Source organism: Tinamus guttatus, unplaced genomic scaffold (assembly GCF_059628265.1).
Source record: "Tinamus guttatus ecotype Peru unplaced genomic scaffold, ASM5962826v1 Tinamus_guttatus_pri_ptg000213l, whole genome shotgun sequence".
Classification (NCBI taxonomy): Eukaryota; Metazoa; Chordata; class Aves; order Tinamiformes; family Tinamidae; genus Tinamus; species Tinamus guttatus.
Genome location: NW_028288747.1, coordinates 7782520 through 7802749, shown reverse-complemented (window position 1 = coordinate 7802749; position 20230 = coordinate 7782520). Strand labels below are relative to the sequence as shown.

General features: G+C 39.1%; 1 protein-coding gene across 2 annotated transcripts in view; it reads right to left on the bottom strand.

Annotated features, from left to right (window-relative positions):
• DLC1 (DLC1 Rho GTPase activating protein) overlaps positions 1-20230 on the bottom strand; it is a 305895-nt gene that overhangs the window by 122557 nt on the left and 163108 nt on the right. Inside the window, exon 2 of one of the 2 annotated variants that reach the window (XM_088524684.1) lies at positions 5170-5242. The exons of the other annotated variant lie outside the window; for it this stretch is intronic. The gene's annotated coding sequence lies outside the window, so the exon portion shown is untranslated. The remainder of the gene's footprint in view (positions 1-5169; positions 5243-20230) is intronic. 2 annotated transcript variants of the gene reach the window in all.

Below are 20230 nucleotides of genomic sequence, written 5' to 3'. Positions count from 1 at the left end.
TGGTTTTGGGGAAGTGGGGAAGGCAAAGGGAGGGTAAAGAAATCTGAAATATTTGGTACTTGGAGCCTGTTTGTTAATTTGACCATATTTTTGGAATCTTAATTTCTTCATCTTTCAACACACAGGCACAGCAATGTGAGCTTAAAACTCACCCACCACCACTACTGTGACCTTACAGAGTCAGGGATAGGTAGCTCATTTTCTCTGGCTCTTGAGGTTCAAGAGGAAGAGATCTGAAATTGAAGCAAGTGCATCTGAGCACTCTCTTCCTGGGTAGTGCATTAGCCTTCAAGCACTTCCCAAGTTTTTGGGTAACATAAATAATATAAAAATAGAAATGGTAAAATAAAAAGAAGTCTTCTGGGTGAAAAAAGTAAAAAACTTCTTTCAAGATACTTGATTTTTGTTTTAGTAGGAAAGATCTGATCATTTCCATGAAAATAAGCACTTTTCTTTTTCCCAATAAGGGAAGGAGACAAAAGAGAAGTAAGAATGCATAAATGTGAAAATGAGAGAAGTTCATCATTGGGAAAAACAACAGCATCTCTATCTCTTAAAATGACCAAAGGAAATGAAGCAAAGTAGGTTTTTTTTTTTAATTCAAATATAATAATGAAAATTCTAAAAGTACCTCAGAAAAAGTACCCTTGAAAACCTCTGCTGAAAACAAAACATTCTTCCCAGAGGGCTGTGGTGCCATCCAGAGGGACCTGGACAGACTGGACAACTGGGCGGTGAAAAACCTCATGCAATTCAACAAGGCCAAGTGCAAGGTCCTGCACCTGGGGAGGAATAACCCCAGACACCAGTACAGGCTGGGGACCGACCTTCTGGAGAGCAGCTCTGCAGAGAAAGACCTGGGTGTCATGGTGGATGATAAGTTGACCATGAGGCAGCAGTGTGCCCTCGTGGCCAAGAAGGCCAATGGAATCCTGGGCTGCATTAAGAAGAGCGTCTCCAGCAGGTCGAGGGAGGTGATCCTGCCCCTCTACTCAGCCCTGGTGAGGCCGCATCTGGAGTATTGTGTCCAGTTCTGGGCTCCACAGTACAAGAGGGATGTGGAGCTGCTGGAGAGAGTCCAGCGCAGGGCTACAAGGATGATCAGGGGCCTGGAACATCTGCCCTATGAGGAGAGGCTGAGGGAGCTGGGCCTGTTCAGCCTGGAGAAGAGAAGGCTGAGAGGGGATCTAATCAGTGTCTATAAGTACCTCAAGGGAGGGAGTGCAGAGGACGGGGATGGTCTCTTTTCAGTGGTGGCCACTGATAGGACTAGAGGAAATGGCCGGAAACTGAAACATCAAAAATTCCATAGGAACTTAAGGAAAAATTTCTTAACAGTGAGGGTGACAGAGCACTGGAACAGGCTGCCCAGAGAGGTTGTAGAGTCTCCTTCTCTGGAGATCTTCAAAACCCGCTTGGATGCAGTCCTGTGCCACGTGCTCTAGGTGTCCCTGAGTATGCAGGGGGGTTGGACTAGATGATCTCTAGAGGTCCCTTCCAACCCTAAGCATTCTATGATTCTATGATTCCACCTAGCCATTTTATGCTAAATTTATTGTAACAAAATCTCCTTTTTCACCTGGGGAGAAAAAGCCTGTTTCTACTTTGGTATCTAAACACTGATCAAATTTATCTTGCCCATGCAGCCATAGTTTCGTTTCCTTTGGTAAAGATAATAAACTAGACAAATATATATTTTATCTATCTGCCACGTAGTTCCCTCAGCTGGAAGTACTATCGTACCTGCACTGCTCCAGGTTTGGGATATGACCAGCACATCTTGCAGTCCAATATTGCCTGAACTAATTATTCCTCATCCGCACGAACAGCCACATGCACAGACTCCACACCTGCCACACATCTTTTGTCTCTGTACATAAATGTAATTTTATTACCAGATACAATTTGTCAGGCTGAGATCTTTGACATCATAAAAACCCAGGAACCCACAGATATGCTCATGTTTCTGTGAATTTTTTTCCATGTTGCTGACATATTTTAAAAGACTGGGAAGAAGGAGGGATGTTCTGCCATTAACTGCAATGAACACAGAATTCCATTCACTGCTGTCAGGCTCAGCACATAGGATGAGTTTACTGGCTGATTAAGGTGACAAACTAGCTATTACTTTTCTCAGAGCAACACCATTTGGGATAGTCATGGTCTGACACTAGAAAATAATATTAGTTGGACAATCTGTGTGTTAGTTAAAAATATTACAAACAATCCAGTCTTCTCACCGTTAAAACAAGTAACAGTGTTTTACCGTTCAGTGAGATGTTTTTGTGCTTTGGGGCAGGTATCTAGATAGAAAATTCTGCAAAGTATTTTGATTGTTTTGAGAGACTTTTCTACATGTTATGACTAAAAGTGTAGAATATTACATGAGATTAAAATGTTATGAATCAATTAAGATAAGCTTTTTGAGTATACACACACACTTTTTCCCTTAATATCTAAATTCTCTACACTAAATCATCTAGCATGCTATATATTTCCGTAGCTTGTGTTCTCATACCAAAAAAATCTCCAATAAGAGCAATGTGTCCATTTTGTTTTTAAAGACATTGCTTTGTGTGTGCATACATCTATATGATGTATAAAAGATTACTAAGTCTATCATTAAAAGGTAGAATTTATATCAATGCTCTTACTAATTGCTCTATTTACCATGAATACAGCCTTATACTTACAGGAATTCTAAAATTGGTTTTTGTTCAAGACCGTTTTGCTTTATTTTGCTTTGAACTTTATTTTTGGTTTCTGCAGGCACTGAGCAAAGAAGTCTCAACAACATCTCTGTGTTCCCACACTATTCCCATGAAAATCTTGCTCAGGCTTTCAGACAGATGCACCACAGACCCTGAGAGTAATAAGTGGGTCCAATTCTGCAGAGCACTGGGCATTTTTGGATTTCCTCAGAATCATGCCCTAATTAAATAGTTTGTTTCTGAATTGTTTCAACTTTCCCAAACTTTGTGTGGTATATTACAAAAACGTAGTTCACAGTTTGTAAACTTTCAGAACTTTCCAGCGGGAAACAGCACACAAGAGTCCAAGTACACGCTTGGCTTTCATACCAACATCAATCCCCTGAGGAGAGTTTGAATTATTCCACGTTTTAGTTGAGAGGGACTGTTACAAGTATGAAACACTTTGTACAAAAATACTTCTGACTGAATCTCATGTTCACACTCAACTCTTTGAATCAATATTTCACAAGCATTTAAAAATATGCCTGGCCATTAACTATGGGGCAAAGAACTCTAGAAAGCCACAAATCCTGTTTCACTACATGAAAAGAATAGGTGTTTTCTGAAAGCAAATTGTTTGCAGTCTGGCAAAGTAACTTTCATAATAATTGTAACAAGAATCATATGAGTAGGATCAACATAACATTTTAAATTTATTGTCATTACACACTAGCTCTGTTAAATTACACACTTCCATTGAGAGGAAAAGTGCATTTTTAAGAATTTCTTTCTTGTGTCTCGGAAGTAAGTGAACAAAAATATGTTTTAGTTAAAAACAAACAGTCCCTCCCCAAAACGAACAAACAAACAAGAACCCAGCATTATACCAATCCTTCTTACTAGGAAACTGTTGTCTGTTACTTATTGGAAGCAATAGAAGAATGCAACAATCTTGACCACCCATGTACTTAAGACTTTGCAAGCTCAAGGTTTGCATGCTGAAGCTAAAGAAGAAAGAACAGACTATATGTGCAGCAAGTTGTAAAAACTTCTCTCAAGACAGAAGTTTAGAATGAGATTTCCATGTAACAGTTGTGTTTTGACTTCAGAATAAAAGAGATGGAAGGAGTGGAGGGTATCCATCACCTTGCAGACACTGAAAGAAAAACCTTTACTAATAAATGGCAAGGTCAGTGAGGGGAAAAAATAAAGCGACTTAGAATCATAGAATCACAGAATGCTTAGGGTTGGAAGGGACCTCTAGAGGGTCCCTCATCTAGTCCAACCCCCCTGCACACACAGGGTCACCTAGAGCACGTGGCACAGGACTGCGTCCAAGCGGGTTTGGAAGATCTCCAGAGAAGGAGACTCCACAACCTCTCTGGGCAGCCTGTTCCAGTGCTCTGTCACCCTCACTGTTAAGAATTTTTTCCTTAAGTTCCTGTGGAACTTTTGGTGCTTCAGTTTGTGGCCATTACCTCTAGTCCTATCAGTGGCCACCACTGAAAAGAGACCAGCACCATCCTCTGCACTCCCTCCCTTGAGGTACTTTAGACACTGATTAGATCCCCTCTCAGCCTTCTCTTCTCCAGGCTGAACAGGCCCAGCTCCCTCAGCCTCTCCTCATAGGGCAGATGTTCCAGGCCCCTGATCATCCTTGTAGCCCTGCGCTGGACTCTCTCCAGCAGCTCCACATCCCTCTTATACTGTGGAGCCCAGAATTGGACACAAGACTTAGGGATAGATTAAATCAAAACTTTTTCAGCTTGCTCTTTTATGCTTTTTTGTTGTTGTTTGTTTTTTATTTCTAGGCCATTTTAATTCACTTTTCACAGGCAGGCCCAACTCCCTGACATCTTGGCTTAATACAGTTTAGGAGGGAAACTGACAGGTGAGGGACTACTTAGAGAAACTGCATATAGTCCAAGTTGTGAGGCTAGGTGAGACCCATGCAAGCATGCTGATAGAGCTGGCTGATGGAGTTGCTGGACCACTATTATTTATGAAAGATCATGACACAGGGGTTTATCCCTGATGGTTGGAGAAAGACTTAAACCCATTTAAAAGAGACAAAAAGAATTGATTGCTTTGAAAGTCTGTCAGCATTGATCGAAAGTCTGTCAGCTCACCGCAGTCCAGGGAAACATCATAGAGCACGTCTTGGAAAACACATGAGTTACAGTAAATTATTCAATAAGAGACAACTCTGATTTACTAAGAACAAATAATTCTTGACCCACCTTATTGCCTCCCATGATAAAATCAGGAGCTGTATGGGCAAGAAAGGAGCAGTGACTATAGTTGGATATAAACACCTTGCCTTTGATGAGACTTTCAACATCCTAGACTTTTGTCTCCCTAGGCAGTCTCATTTGGAAGCTGTGTGTGTTGTATGAGCAGGCAGTGAGATAGGCGGAAAACTGCCTGGACAGACAGACTCAAAGAACAATAATATTATTTAGTTTAGTAAGTTCACATTAAGATGAAGGGACAAAATTCAACATTTCTGCCTATCTTGTCTGGAGAGTCCTTTTGAAATTGGTTTGATACTGGAAGTGTATGTTAAACAGGAGGGAAGACACCCTCCGCACCATCACTGGTCCTCACTGTCTATATCCTGCTCACATTAGTGATAAATCCTTCAGAGTAAATATGGCTGGTTCTTTGTCCTCAGAATATGCCTGACCAGTCAGAGAAAATAATTATTTTCTCATACCTAGAGGTGACAGCTTAAATATGAACTTTGACTTTAGTTATTTGACTGAAGAAATAAAGCAAAGTTGGAAACACACTGATTCAAGACAGACAATATTCATCTTCCCTTTCTCTCAGAAACAAATGCTTATGCAGGGAGACTCCTGGAACAAGAGAGACTTCTGCAACCATCCTATACTTTCTCAAAGTAAAGCAGGAAGGATGAATTCAACTTTGTCATCTGTATATTACGCTAATTTTAATTTGAGCCTCATAATGATTCAAACCTGTGACCTCTTTTGTAAGCAACATCAACATATAAGTATCGTTCCGCTGGGAAACTGAATGTTATTGCAAGGTTGAACTTCAGTTGTATACTATAGTAAATTAATTTTCTTATGCCTTTGTTGGCAAGACTTGAAAGCCCTCCAACCGTTAGATATCTTTTCTACATTCCTACACGGAAGTTCCAAACCACTCTCTATTCTTGGGCTGATTTCTAAGTGCTTACCAGGAACCAGAGATATGATATGTTATCAAAGTATTCACTTCTCATGAAGCGTCAGACTTGGCTAGAAGTGACCAAATTAACCCTTATTCCAACTGTATGTATGTAATTAATTTGAATTAATGATGGATAGATGATGTTTTCCAGGAATAACCACTGAGCATGGTGCCCTGAACACTGTCCCAGCTCTACCACAAGAATCTTGGTAAGAGAAAACAGCAATTAAACTTAAGAGAAATCAATGGGAAGCCTGTGGTTTTGGTAAGCACTGACTTAGGTCCTAATCATCAAATTATCTGTTAATCAACTCAAGACTGTATTGCTTGAAAATAAATTTTTTTCCCAGGGTTACTTAAATTCTTATTACTTGGATTTGATTTCATTTATGTTATACAGAATTTGTAATAAGCTATTATCTGCAAATGAAAGTGCTGAACTATTTTAAATTATTTTCATCCAAAATAGATAGTAAAGCAGGAATACTACAGTGAAACACTCTGCTGTTCTCCCTTGTAGGCCTTGTAGGTGAAGAACAACTTGCAGTGGAACCAGCACAGTTTTAATGAACAGCTGATCTTGTCAAGAATCAAGAGAGACTTGCAAAGAACTGGCACAGCTCTCCCAAGCTGCCCTTTAATGGCAAGATTACTGCACTGTTTGTGAAAGTACGTGGTAGTTGAGCAAGAGTCAGCCCCAGAGCTCGCCGAATCCGTCAGGGCAGATCTGTGGGACACAGTGGTGGAAAATGCTCTGCAAACACGAGCACTGCCACCACTGAGCTCAGAGCTGCACTGCTGCAGCGCAGCTGCCACGCTGGGAACGGTTTGTAACACACGGCCTGTGAGATGGAGAACACAGAAATTGGGTAATTACTGGTTTGTAGAGCTGAGCTGCTACAGCTTCGGTGAAGACAATAAGAGAAGATTTAATAGGCCTTGCTGCTTTGTGGGAACGTTAGACAACCACACAGAACTGAATGGGAATTAGGAAAGAATTTCCCACGCATTTTATGGAACAAGTTACATATTGCACGTACATTCGCACGCTGTGATGATTTATCAATTGGTTGGGAGAACTGAGTTCATTTCACATTCTGGAAGGTGATACTGATGGCATTTTTGGGGTAGAATTGGCTAATAACACTGTCAGACCACAAGACAGCAGGGAATGTAGAAACAGGCCTTTTTTTTTTTTTTTTTTTTCCAGTAAATCTTGAAGAATTATCTACCAGTGGAGGGCAACAATACTATGTGGTTTTTGAAAGAAGATAAAAGTATAATTCATTCACACAGATTAATGATAAAAACCCAGTGACATGTAATAGTTACGAGAGAGATGGAATATTAAAAAGTCAAACTAGAAAAAATACAAGCAAATAATTTTTTAAATTCTTCAGTTCATTTTGTATCAATTAGTTTTTCACTTAAATTTCCTCCTCAATTCTTCATTTGTACTTTCCTAAGTACAAATACTTAGCAGTGATGCACACTACTAAGTGCCGTGACGCATCTCTTCATGTCCTAGAAGTATACTTTTACTTTGCATTTTCCACATTTCAAAATTGTATTTGTTGTCTAATACCATTTTTTTCTTCATTTTCAAAGAATGGTTGAGGTTGGAAGGAACCTCTAGAGATCATCTAGTCCAACCCCCTGCTCCAGCAGGGACACCCAGAGCACGTGGCACAGGGTGGCATCCAGGCAGGTTTGGAAGATCTCCAGAGAAGGAGACTCCACAGCCTCTCTGGGCAGCCTGTGCCAGGGCTCATAGCAAAGAAGTTCCTCCTCACATGGAGATTAAACTTCCTGTATTTCAACTTACACCTTTTACCCCTCGTCCTGTCACCGTCCACCATGAAGAAGAAAGAGCCTGGCCCCATCCTCCTTAAAATCACTTGAACTGGTTAATCAAATCTCCTCTCAGCCTTCTCTTCTCCAGACTAAACAGGCCCAGCTCGCTTAGTCTTTCCTCATAAGGTAGATGCTCCAGTTCCTTAACCATCTCGTGGCTCATTTGTAGAGACTGTTAAGACCCACCAATTTCAGATGGGAATTACCTGTCAGCATCTGTATATTTCACCTAACATGGTCCAAAGTAGCATCTTCATTCCTGTGTTTTCTTTTCCTGCTTCGATCTTTACCCTGACATTGATTTCTGACCCTACTGGTCTGTTTGTTTCTTTCTCCCAGCAGACCTTCTCTCACTGGATGACAAAGATGCTCATATATATCTTCTTCAGGGTCCTTTCTATACCTTTCCCTTGTGGTACACTGGGGATTTTCAACCCAAATTTGCCAAGCGGATCCTGTCATTCAAATTTCTCTGAACTGATCTTTCTCCCTGAAGACTTATAAATGGAAACTTCCCTCCCCCTCTCAAATGCTGTCCCTAACCCATTGCAATGAGGAGTAAGACAATGAGAAAATGCTTTACTCATTAACCATTCTGTAACTTTTTTTGTCTGTCTCCTACTGTGCCCTGCTTTACCTTGGTCATCAGACCTAAATCTTCCCTGCAATAGGTCTGCTACTTAAATTAAACAGCATACTTGCACCACCTAAAAAAATATATATAGTAATAGTAGTGATATTGATACATTGCTAGAACAGTATTTTTAAGCTCTTTTTCATGAGACATACTTCTGCTCCACAAACCTATTTTTAAGTGGTGACAACATTATTTGTATTACTGGAGCAATCAAGAACCACAGATTTGGAGCACGACCTCATTGTGTAAGATCCTGCAAAAACAATCCAAAAAAAAATCACCATAGACCAAAAAAAAAAAAAATGCAACCAGTACAAAGCAAAAATCCCAAAACTGATGTGGGAATACAAGGAAAATGATAGTGTGCCTTGAGATTGGCAGGAGTCTGAGAAACCTGGGATCTGAACTGATATCAGACATCTAGCAGACATCCCGGGAAAGACATTAAGGCAGCATTGGGAAGAATCAATGAGATAGCTCAACGGATGTATATGAGGAGGATCATGACAAAAAAAAATAGCATGAAACTATCGAACTCCTGTATTCCAGGTTTACCTGATATTGTGAATGTCACCCTATGAACATTCCTCTGAAGCACTTTGATCCTGAACATATGCAGAATCAACAAGAAAAGGCAAACACCCACACAAAAGAGAACTTTGTCCTTTTCAAAGGTAAGTTCCTTTCCTTTTTTGATATTACACTTTTTCACTGAGCAATGACTAGATAATTTTCTTTATGAACTGCTGCATCTTTTCCCATGGAGAAAAACATGAAAATACGAAAGGAAAAGCAAAAAGTGTCATCTTTTCCTTTCCTCCCCCACCTCCAGTTTCCTCTCAAGAGGATCAGTCAGTTCTGAAGATTCCCGAATGTTCTGCCCCTGCAGCACACAGCTTTTCCCAAGGCCAGTACGTTCCTATGGCTCCTTTGTCTTCTGTCTCTTTTGTTTCTAAAATGGTTATGAGAAACACTGAAAATTCTGGAGCTGTCGAAAAACGTGGCAGAAGTTTTGAAATATATTTATGCATTTTATGTGCTGGGAATCTATAGTCAAATGTTTCTCTAGCTCGTAGGAAATTAGAGCTGCCCCAGAAATCTACAACAGGGACCAGAAAAAACGTTTATTAAATAGATTTTATTATACTCTGAATGGTGTTTCATCCTTAAATTAGTATTTTCTAACAACTACTCTGTACCAGTCAGGGACCACAGACCTGAAGCGTGCTTTTGTGCACGTTTACATGCTATATTTGCTACAAGATTAGGGTCTAAAATGCCCTTTTTTCCCTTATGGCAATCTTGCACAGTCCTGCTTCACAGCAGTCTCGCATACTCATTGCAACGACGTCACCAAAGATATACTAATAGTGAAATGAGACTTAACATTATTTGACAATTTTATCATTGAGACTGAACAAAAAAAATTCTTTGAAACTAGAATTGTGCAATTATTTACATGGTATCCACCACTGAAAATATAGAATATTGAAGGTTTAAAAGGTATTCTAACAAAAAGGAATCTTCTTCATATGCTGCGATTAACTCTGCCTATACCATTTGCAAGGGATTAAGGAAGTCTAGAATTAGGAAACACACGTGTCACTCGAGCAGGAGAGTGCAAAGCGCATGCTTACAGCCCGTCACTCGTGAAACGCGCGCTTGGAATTCGCGTATTCCAACTTTCACTGCTACCAGTAGCCTGCAAAACAGCCACGGGAGATCTGAGGAGCCTCACGTTCCGCAGCGCTCCGCAGCAAAGCCACCGATGACCCCGCGAGATTAGGGGGCAGCGAACTGCAGCCCGAGGCAACTGCTCTATGAACTTTGGCACATTCTGAGTAGGCTCCTGCTGTTGTGTTGCCTTTGGCCCTTATCTTGCCGTTTAGCAAGGATTGTGAAATTCCAAATAAAGTTACAAGACAGATCAGCTCTGTTTCAGTGACTCAAGGTCTCACTCTTCAAATATTCTCAGTCTTCAAAATTCCTTTGGCAAATAATGTCATCTATCAGCTAAGCATTTCCAATAGGTGTGTTAACGGGCCCATTAAAAAAACAAACAGAAAATATTTCTATAAATACTGTATGAGGCAGGCATTCGTTTTCAGAGATTTTCAATGGCAGTAGTTTGCTTTGAAAAGCCATCTGTAATCTAACAGGCAACGTACATACAAACTCCAGCCAAGTGGGCCCATAACTGAGACAACTATGCTTTGAATCTATTACTCCATGTTTCAGGTGGATTAAACAAAGAAGTAATTCCAAAAAGCACAAAAATCCTTTTGTTTTTTTGGAACAGAGAGAGCATAGCGGAGAAAAAGAGGAGCCACCCACTTCTAAAGGTACTTAAGAGATCTAACCTCACCGACTCCCAAATGCCCACGTTGCTTACAAACTGCGACTTCAGATACAAAGTCACTTAGAAAATTTTGCTTTCGAGACAGAACTCTGGCATTTGGCAGAAGCCACAAGTTTTTCTTGCTCAAAAGTACATGGCAGAGAACATATAACTCTCTGGACCTCTTCTTGGCAATTTTTTGTTCAGAACATGTGGCCCCAGTGCTGTAATTCAATGATTACATACAGAAAGACCTTTAGGAATATAGGTGGGCATAGGAGTAAATAAAAATGAATTTAAAAAATCTGCAGAAGTGCTTATAAAGTGAAATATTAAACTGGTTTGAGTTTCTTGGAAAGAAGCAACTGACTTCAAAATGAGAAAAGCCTCCTATATTCAAATATTTGACACGAGACCCATAGCACTTCTCAGTGTACTTTGAGATGTAAACCTAACCGGACACGGCCAAGCAGTCCTTGTGCTTCTCCTCTGATCTTTACCTGTAAGATTCCTAATTGTAACGTATTTCAGAATCCGCTCTCCGCTCCCTGCCTCCCTACCCCCTTTTCTGAGTTGTCAGGACAAAGTAAAATATTACAGGAAGAATTTATTTTTTCTTTCTTCCTACTTTCATAGCTGAGACAGCTAATGGAGAACATTTTGATATAGGAACAGAATTCAGGTTAAGGTTTTCCATATCAACACTAAATACATAGGCAAGCATTCCAGATATTTTCCTAAGTGATGCAGAAGCATAAAGCTCAGTGAGAAGTCTGTTCAGCCACAGAGGTAACACAAGTAGATACACTATCAGAGTTCCCCTTCCTAGAAATCAGCTTAGTGCTTGAGGTCACGTAAGATGCAGTCTGCAACATTCACTGGTAGGTAGATCCTCTGTATTCGCTCAGCTCAGCAGCTGCCCACAGTTGCCTTTAAACATCTAAATGCTTTTTAAAAATCTGTCCTTTAAGGAATTTTCAGAAAGCGTAGATGAAAGGCTCAATTAAGAAAAAAATCTGAACAATTACACATTCTCCTGAAATGCAGGAGGACTGCTGGGTACTCAGAATTTCTGATTTTTTTAAAATTGCTTCTTAAATGTTTATTTTTCCACACATATTTTCTAAGATTTCTGCTCTGTTTTTCCCTTCTTCCATAATTCCGTGAAACTAGCCACAGGATTTTCTAAACAATGTGAGAAACCCATTAAAGATATTTTTTTCCCCTCCTAAGAATACAGAGGTCTCAAAACACTCTGAAATCCCTAAGCATGTCGAAACATCACTCAATGTTGGCAACTGCAAAACTGGATCTTACTTGAACCTCTTTTGTACTGGCAAAGCAACAATAGAAGAGTCAGAAAGAAAAACTGCATGTGACTGTGGAGCAAAGCTCTGCAGTGAGCCAACATGGCTCAGTTTTAGGAGTTTGGAAACGGGATATGAAATTGGCTGTACTCCTCCTTGCCACATTTTTGCTTACCCATTTTATGCCTGTTTTCCCACTAACTCTCCAAAGTGGTAAGGAACTGCTAGACTTTTTGATCAATCAGTATCTCAATCATGGAAGTTCGTGCAAAGAAACTTACTGTTGCTGGTGAGCTGAAATATCTATGCTTAGTTTTACATGTTCTAGATAAACCTCTCTGCCATTTGCATTAAGTACTGAATTTTACATATCATTCTCTTATGTTAAAGTATCTTCAGACTTCTAAGGAAGCGTATCTTGGCCAATCATTTGGAGTGCTTTGAAATTCCTCACATTTTAGGGAAACAACAGTATATTTAACTTCTACCTTTTCTCACATCTACTTATCGTGACTTGTAATGTGCCTGGAACTATACTCTTGCAATACAGATTATGTTGGCCTCGGCACTGCAGTTTGCTAAAGATAGCGCTACTATTTAACACGATCTCGGATTGCTAAGAAATTAATTCTGTATTCTAATGTTTTCACTCCTCCGAGATCGAATCCAAGTGTGTTTTAACACCTTCATCTTCAGTATCAACCAGTCCAGATTCCCTAACAGCTGCATCTCATGCCAGCTTTTTTTCCCCCGTAACAAACTACTATGGAACAATAAACCATCTAACCCAGCGCTGTTCACACAGAGCCAGTGTTTTGGCAGCAGAGTGTGAACCCAAAACTTCAGAACGACTTTGGAAGACTGAAGGATCCCCCTGCTATCCTTTTTAAGCAAAACCCTATTTGCCTTCTGTATTGCAGTACATTAACTGTAATCTCTACATAGCACATTCAATATTATTTAATTTACAACAATATTTTACTATTTAATGAGTGTGAGGGACAGAATACAGAGAATGCCTCACGTACCAATATAGGTTACTTTGGTTTTTTTTCTCTTTTAAAATAGGGATATTACAAAAATACCATAAAGACAGTTTGGTAAAATAAGGTAAACAGAATATTTCAGCACTCAAGCCCTATTTTGGTAGGGGGAGAGGGGAAGGGGACCAACGCACTAAAAACTTTGCTGATTTCTGTATTAGAACATGGAAAGATTCAAAGTATGAGAGTTAATCTGAAGAAAATAAAATGTGGCAGCACACTGGAAGGCAGAGTTTCTATTTATAGAAAGCCCAACCAACTAGAAGTCTATGCCTTCCAATTAACAATTTATACCACCTTCATTGTATAGAGCAGTACAGAAAGTTGAAGGCTGTTTTATTTCTATACTTCCAGACGTGTGTCATTTCCAACCCCATATTTAATAGTGTGTAAATGCCTGAAGGAGAGAGATCAGAATGTGTGGCATGTCTCGCTGAGAGGAATTTTGTGCATTAAAAAAAACCCCAAACCAAACTCTTTCAACAGAGACGCTAACCAATTCCCTTGCCTCCACGCTGGCTTCGAGGACTGAAAAAAAAAAAAGAGAGAAAAGAAAAAGAAGGACAAAGTTAAAAAAGTATAAAAAGGTAAAAAAGAACCAGAGAGCAAGAGACAGAGAGTGCGACAGAGCCAGAGAGCAAGCGAATGCCTTCGAGAGAGGCGTATGTAAAGGGCAGGAAGAAATGGTTTTCCATGATGTCACTCACAGCACGTCTATGTCTGGAAAAGTGCTTGAAAAGGCAGACATGGATTTCTTCCATTCCAGTAATGTAAACTATTCCTGCCACGTTTTCAAACTGTTTCCAAGAGCAAAGAACAGCATTTGTTAAGCATGAGAGAAGATAATCTAGAGCAATCTAGATATTCTCTGTGAACAAACCGATTTGACTGATCTGACAGTTTAGGTCCTATCATTTGCTATTTACCTTTAAAAAAAAAAAGCAGAACAAACAAGCAAAACAAAAATCAAATCCCCACTTCCCCCCCCGCCAATTTCCTTACATTTTTCCTTTTCTTTTATCATTACTTTTTTCCTTTTTTTTTTTTTTTTAATCACTACCTTTTTACTTCCTCCCCCGCCCCGCCTCTCCTCATACCTCTTGGCCCCTCCAAGAAGCTTAAACAAAGGGTTTTTCCTCCTCCTCCATGTGCAGGCTTCCACTTCTGTGCTGTCTATTGATAGAGAGACTGCGCTGTTGTCACTGCTGTTTATTCTCTTCCTTTCCAACTCAAATGCTGTGTCTTTGTCCCCTCGTTTTGCGCTCCCTTACTTGCCTTGGACTTAAGCCTGAAATTCTTTCTTAGGTAAAACTCACAGGAAATTCTCATCAAAAGGCATATCTATCTATTACCTTGTTTCTTGCCCCTTTAATATTGCTTCTCTTTCTTGGGGTTTTGCATACTCTCTGCTCAGCTCAAGGCACATTATTTTAAGCATCGCAAATTCAGAAAATTTCACTTAGCTGATAGTACACTTAAAATAACTACAGCTACAAGTGGAGACATGAATTCATGCAGACTGAATTCAGTACTAACAAGACTTACAGTATAAACTACACTTATTAGTGACACAGTCTTTCCCCAAAGGCACTAATCTTCAGATGATGGCCTGTAAAATATCTAACACCTATCTTTGCTATGAGTGCTTATGTCTCTTCCACTTGTCCAAACCACAGGCAGACTTCTATCCAGCTGCATATAAGAAAAAGAAGTAATTTGAAAGGTTTGATAGGAAGGTAGAAAAGTCAAAATAACATATAAATAAAAAGACAACTATTTTAAAGATTCAAGAACATAGGTATGCTGAAGTAAGGCATCAAAAAAACATGTTGTATCTAACTGTTCTGGCATTCCCCACTCAGCCAAAGAGCATTTAAACATCATAGCACCCCAACATGGGTCCAAGTCCCATGGAGTTCAGAACTGGTTATGAATATCAGAACTTTTTTTTCAAAAGCAGCTTTGCAGCTGGTAACGCTGCTTGGTAACAAATAGAGCTTTGGAGACCAGCACTGCAAAATGCTGCAAGAAACGGGTCTCCTGCTGGTTTCTGAGCAGCTCAAACACGACTGCGATCCCGTGACTGCATCTTGTCCACTCTGCGCCACCGGGCTAGCAGGGGAAAGCTGGGTAATCTGAAGCCTCTCCTTGTAGAAATGTTGCACAAAAGAGGAAAAAGGGGGCTTGTTTGGGACAGCCTCATCCCTAAACCAGCATTATGTTACAAATGAACCGCTAAGACATCGCTCTCTTCTCCGTTTTCAAACCCCTCTGAGGTCTCTCTTCTCTTGAGCTGCTGGGGGATAAGGCCCTCCGCAGCCCCCAGGATGGTTTTCAGTTTGTGCTCTTTGGTTGAGCTACTGCTGTTCCATGACACTAATCCTTAGTGAAATGTAAAAAGCACCCACAGAGTCCGATAGAAACAATAGATTCCTTCACAGAGCTGTCCAAAATCAAAACTGGAATCGCCTTCGGCAAATTTCAAATAGAGCAACAATTCATCATCCAACAACAGTTTATCCTAGTTGAAACTCTTGTGCAACACAGTTGCACTGAATAAAGTTACAGCATTTTGTCCCCTTCTGGTCTCTTGGTGGCATAAAGTTCAAGTCCCTTCACAGCTTTGAAACTCCTTAGCCCCAGTTCTCAGAAAATTTGCAACCTAGCTTTCTGCAGCAAGTTTCCAAGTAGCTGTCTCTCAATCTTTCCACTTCTTCATTTTTGGAAACTTTTTTCCTGTGTTCTGAAGATTGAGAAATCTCCTGTTGGATCGGAATATTCCTGTTGGAATATTATTGAGCACGATGGAAACACAAACATATGAATATTTCAATTTTCAGTCTATTTATTATCAGACATGAAACACAAAGAAGGCAGGTAGCACTTGAGCAAATTTTATCAGAATACAGCTCTATGCAAATAAATAGCTTCCATGTAAGAGACAAGCTCAGGTGTCTAAGATTAAGGGCATAACTTAGAATTGTATTGAATTCTATATTATTGATGTATTGAATCAGCCTAAACTTGTGCGCTCTCTTTGCCCAAGACCCGCTGTAATGAGAGGATGTGTATAAAGACACAGCAATCCCAGTGGGAGCTATAGGGCAAGTGTATACTGCAAACTCTGGGAGTTCAATCCCTGTGCACCTCACCTGCACCCTCACTGTCCCTGATAGTGATCTTTCTGCCAGTATTGGTGCATACCAAAACCAGTGCAGCCCTATTCAGATGTGTATACCACTTCATTAAAGCAATTTAAATGAACATTTATCAAAAGTTTTGCAAAAGAGACAAGCACCTTAATACATTGAATAAAATTGCATTTCTGTGCCTAGTGATCCTTTATTTTTTCTCCAGGGAAAACAAATACTTTGCAGTGTAACATTAAAAACATTAAGAATGAGTTCACATCTTTTTTCATCAGTTTTCCACTCACGGGCTTCTGACAGACATCAATATAAAGATTTGTCTGTTTTGCTCATGCATGCAGTAACAATTCTGAGCTGGATTATGCAGCTCTCTGCTGCAATCTGCAACGCAGAGATGCAAAAGATGGATTGCAGGCTGAAAGAAAAAAATTATCAAGTATTTTTTTCTTTAAATACAATTATATAAATGTCATGTCTGCTTAACTTTTCCAGCACTGAAAAAGAGTTAAAATTTTATCTTGATATACAGTTAAACATATTTAAGTAACTTCAAAAAAAAAAAAAAAAAATAGAAAGGGGAAACTTAGGATTCCACTCAGCCCACACAAAACAGCAAGAAGAGAGACCTGCACTAAACTTATCTGGCAATAAAAAAGGGGAATATTGCTACTAAACCTAAGTTTGCTTTTTGTCTTTTACAGGCTTATATCTAATGAATAACACTGAATCTCTGCCCTCAATGCTGTCAGTTTGTAAACTCAGCCTATGGCTGATAAAACAGAATATTGAACGTAGTGCCAATGGAAGACCACTTAAAATTCACTATCTGTTGTAAAAGTTTTGCGCCCGCCAAAATTTCTTCAAAAATCTTCAAAAATTCACAAATGAAAGTTTCCTCCACTACTGTAAAGGCAATTCTATTTAGGACCAATTGGATTTTTTTTTCAGTAACATTTAAAAAAGTTTCCTCACCTCGCTAAGACTTTCATTAAAATTTAATTCCAATAGAAAAATTTCAGTCTTCAATACCTCATATCTTAGAAGTATTTAGAATACATCCACAGAAGATGGAAACTTTCTGAAATGCGACACAGTCCATATATTTGATTACAAAACGTTGCAGTCAGCACGACTGACTGGATGTTGATGCCCCCTTTCAGTCCCCTCGTTTACAAGAGTTAAGCAGCAGATGGCAGCATACAGTGAATAAACGCACTCCACATTTTACTATATATAGTACAATTAGCAATGATACTAGAGAAGTCCTAACTTTTCCTTCCATTTACGCAAACAGTTTTTGTACATACCAGACAGTTAGAAAACAACATTACCACGCCAGCAACACTCCAGAAAGGAGGAAGACATGAAAAGGGCTGTGTACATAAGCACAGCCGCTGTAAATGGTTTGCGAGCAGACAAAAATGCATCTCCATTCTTGTCGATGTAAAAAAGCACATGTACCTTACATAACCCTTCACGTCTTGGAAAGCACTGAGGGCTCTATGCTTAGCACCGTACAAGCGAGGATATTTATTTCGGTTCCCAAACTTGGAAACAAAGGTGCATAGCTTAACACCTGCATTTCCTACATCATACTGCAGCTATACAAAATGGCAAACATTTTATTGCTGTATGAATTTCTATACAATCTGGTCACCTAGTAATCATTACTGAGAGAGAGAGAGACTTTTCCTGACTGAGGATATCATAACTGGACTGAGGATTTTTGATTCCAATTCTAGTGGCCTGCTCTCATTGCAAAAAACACTCACCTCTAAAATTTGTGGAGCTTAATAGACTACATGGAAATAAAACACCTCTGCCATTTGACACTTGCTTCTTCTTTCATTAAACAACAATGACAAAAGCATTTAAGAATTCTAAGGAGTTAACATAGGAAGTTATCCTCAAATCAGAATACAGATTCTTTTGGGGACTACTTCAGAATGAAAGAAAAACTTTGAGGGAGGTTCATTAAGGAAACACAGGGCTATCTTGCTGTTATCTGTTACGTGAGTGGCAAATATAACTTCTTGGAAGTTTAGGTGCTGGAAAGATGTTTTGTGGAACTAACAGTGTGTTAGAATCCAAATGAAAAAATGTTGGCATTAAAATTCACTTCCATAATTAGTTGTCTTGTCTTCTAAAACACTTTCTTTTTTCCCCACAGAGAAATGAAAAATAGAAAGCGACACCAGTGTAATCAACATCCTGAAGTCTTTCCTCATCTTTTAGTAATGAAAACTCTTAAGCTTGGTCAAATAATGTCTTAATTATTATTGCATAATAAGAATCTCTTCCCCTAATGCCTGCAAGAATGACTTCCCAGTTCGCCTGAAAGAGCAAGAACTCAGGAATGTCATAATATCAGCAAAATATAAAAAAAGAAAAAAATTGGGTATTTTAATAAATTGATGAAATTATGAAATTATTATCTCAGTGATCTTGTGCTTTGCATCAGAGTATGGATTATTTATCTCATTTTAAATAAAGGTATGATTCAGTGAGACTAAAATAGGATCACCTTTTCTGCAGTGTAACCATGGAAAACATACCTGCACAATTTCACTGAAATGCTCTGCATGTGTGTATGAAGGAACACCTCTCAGTTCCCTGAATTTAATAGATAACACAATGTAGTGGGATATATAAGCATTTTAAACAGTTACTGACCACCTTTATGAGTATTTGGTTCTGAAATAGGAAATTTTCTTGTACCTCTTTCATATACTTAATTTTTTTTTTGTTTAATTTCACAACTTTCAGCACAGTGCCTTAAAGCAGAAAGAATGTGAACTCAATTTTTGCTATCTACAAATCACAGAATGACTTGGCTTTGTCTAAACAGTTAAAATTTTAAAATACGGTAATTATCAAAAATACACATGAAAGGCTACATTATTTTGATACACCTAGATGAATGGTTTGCAAAACTATCATCTAAATAATCCGACCTTCTCTTCTAACAAGATTTTAGAAAACAAATCCATGAGCTTATGCAGGACTCCACTGAAATTAGTGGCTGCACCTGAACCTATTCTAGTGCTTGGCCAGAGTAGGTCATTTTGTACTTGCAGGAATAACTGGTGCCTAAAACCACTTGGAGAAATGAATGCATTCTAACTGAGTCGTTACAGTTAATCTGAAAAACAATCTTCTTGATACCAGCTATTCTAGTGATAATAGATTTTTAATTACAATTGTACATGTGATTAAGATAAGTTGAGCACTGATGAAGCAGAAAGGACAGGATGGCCAAGAAAAGCAGCAGAAAGTATTCACAGCCTTTTTTTTTGGCCCCCTCTTTTCCTCTGCTTGAGCAGAAAATACATAGATATTGCAAAGCAAGTTTTCAAGGACAAAAATTTGCCCACTACTTTACTTGCTCTTGTACTTTAGCCAAATTTTTCTATTTACAAAAATAAGCCAGCAATGATAATTGACTCAAGCTTTCCTTTCCCCAACTAGCTAACTTTTAACTGATCACTGGACAAGGCTATTGTAACTTAGCCTTTGTTATTAAAATTCATTCTAGAACTCTGTACCACATCTTGTTTTTATAACAATCAAGCCAAATTTAAAACTCAGTCGTTTCTGGGTTTTATTGTTGAACAATGTTCTTAGTGTCCAGATGTGTGGAGTTAGTTTGGAGAAAGCAATGACATATAGGATATTTACATTCCTTGCTATCCAAATCCAGACCAGACACTCCTATTTCTCAGTGTTTCTCATGACCACCGAGGCAAAAGCCTGTTGATTTCATATATTTTCAAACTGATTTCAACTCCCACGTGACTTATGCTTGCCAAGTGTGTAGTTAATATCCAAAAATCATTGTCTATTTTGGAGACTGGTGAATAAAAAACATAATATAGAATATGGGGTAATTATAGAAGCACGAACATGCTTTATTCCATAAACTTTAGTAATACAAAGATGCTAAAAAAATGTGTCTTATTATACGGTCCTATATAACATGGCAGGTGCACTCTCCAATGACCACACCATACT